Genomic DNA, 2443 nt, shown 5'->3' on the forward strand with positions numbered 1-2443 from the left:
TTTGGTGTATGTGAAATTGCAATCATTCTCTACTCTCTTTGTCAATCAAAAGCATTTTTCTCGTGGTTAGAATATATATTTACCAACGAATATCGAGGATCATGATCATAATCAACATAAGACTATGCTAATCAGAGAAAAGTTTAAACCAATTTGTAATGATTCATGACTAGTATTAAGATAACGATTCAAGATTTTGTATTTGATGGCCTCAATATTTCCTGTGTCATAGTTAGTTACTTACCACCAAGTCAATAGACTACTTATTCCATCAAATATTGATCAAATCCAAGCAATGTTGGAACTTTTCATGAGCAACATCCTTTGTCAATATATCCGTAGAATTATTAGTAGCTCCAATTTTTAATAAATGAATGTCCCCTTCATTAACAATTTCTTAAACAAAATAAAATCGTGAGAACTCCATTAATCATAGGGAGAGCATAAGCGGCCATATTATCAAACCTTGCATGTTTTTTAATTTTCTTTTGTGGTCTGCTCCTTGCAATAGATTTAGATTCCTCCATTCTCTCATTTTTTAGACTTAGGATTATCTACTACCTACTCAACATGTTCCTGAATCGGAGCAACTATTTTGAGAGAGAACACCATCTTTTTCGCTTGTTTTGATGTCTCGTTATTATTTTCAATCATCTTCGAATGTATTCCAAAGTTATAGAATGTCACATCCCGATTATTGACAATCTTTCTTGTCTCGAGCACCATACCTTGTAGGTCTTCTCACTAGCATTTTTGAGTAAGCATGTTTCATAGTGAACTTGCCCTAAAAACATGCGCATTAGTGTTGTTCCATTGAGGTAGTATAGGGTACTTGTGCTAGTCCTTCAAATCCCCACCAAAGCACCACAAACTACTTATTTTCCTCCTTTTGAAGTGATATAATAACCATTCGCACCCAAAACTTTAAAGAAAATCAAAAAATTTCTTCAAATTAGGGACATTTCTCACATCACTCAGTTTTCGTACAACTTCATCAAACATCTTGATTTTCATTGAGCAGATCCCCATCGTCTTTCAAGTATAACATTGTCTATATAAATAAATCCACCATCAAAATCAACAAGGTTCGAGAGCATCCCTCTATGGGAACACATGTGATTGAAGCACCCATAATCTAGGATCCATTCACCAATATAGCTGCAGATAAGGAGATCATCAAGGCATTATCAGTGCATTATCAGTTTCGCTGTCATCATCTCAAGCCTCATTTAACTTCGACTTCTTTTTTAAGATAGGACAATCTTTCTTCCTATGGTCTTTTGGTCGACAATAGAATACTCATTTTTCCAAGCTTTTTCCAGTCATCTTATCAGCCCCTTGACTTTGATTGAGACATTCAACGTTCTCCCTTTTTCCAAGTAGAATTCTTTCGACAAGCTATTAAAACATTTAAGCTACAATCTTGATACGCCTTATTGTCCTTCTTTCGCACCTCATTATTCATTAAGACATTTGAAATATCTCCAAAATCAATATCACAAACTCCATGCAACAAGGTGGTTACTAAAACTCAGAGAACTCCGACAAAGAATTCAACATTAGTAAAGTCTTGTCCTCATCATCAATTATAACATCGAGATTCTGCAAATTGGTGATAATTTTGTTAACATCTTCCTTTATATTCCACATTCTTCGTCGAGATTCTGCAAATTAGTGATAATTCTGTTAAAATCTTCCTTTATATTCCACATTCTTCTACATATGTTCGGTCTAAAGCTTGTCCCATAATGCTTTTACCATGACCACCTTCATTTTTAAATACTTTTGATGCTTGCTAGGGCGAGAGCCAATAATTCCACAAGCTTGTCGGTTTACTTTCATCTAGTCTTCCTCTAGAGAGATACAAGGTCTTTCATAATCAACAAACCACATACTTTGCCTTACCAAACACCAAAGCTATTGGTTCCATCAAAATTTTCAACTTCGAAATTAGAGATCAAAATCCTCGATCCAAACCATGATTTAGTATTGGACAGCTTTGCCATTTGAAACGAGTTTCTCCACCAAAATAATAATATGTATGAGTGGATAAATCATAATTCTTGAAAATATGATTTAAAAGAAAATAAGCAAACTTGCAATGAGAAACTTATCTTCGTCAACTGATGGTGAGTGTGAGAATGTTTCGTGGTCATTGAGGTTATATCTTTCACAATACCCTAAATGCCACGACTTAAAGGCTCTAATACCAATTGTTTGTAATGGAAGCAGAACAAAGATCAATTGAACTCACCCATCTACGAATAGAACTAAACAAAGAGACACAAAGGATTTATGTGATTGAGAGAGAATTTTTTTTTTTCCTACATTCATGGACGACAACCAATCAATGTAATCAAAGTGTTTACAAGTGTATCTCTCACACTACAGAGTCTCATTAGCAAACAAAGTTCCTCCCAACATCCTCTCCGCACATATAAGG

The sequence above is a fragment of the Cucurbita pepo genome, unplaced genomic scaffold, assembly GCF_002806865.2.
Source record: "Cucurbita pepo subsp. pepo cultivar mu-cu-16 unplaced genomic scaffold, ASM280686v2 Cp4.1_scaffold000264, whole genome shotgun sequence".
NCBI classification, from domain to species: domain Eukaryota; kingdom Viridiplantae; phylum Streptophyta; class Magnoliopsida; order Cucurbitales; family Cucurbitaceae; genus Cucurbita; species Cucurbita pepo.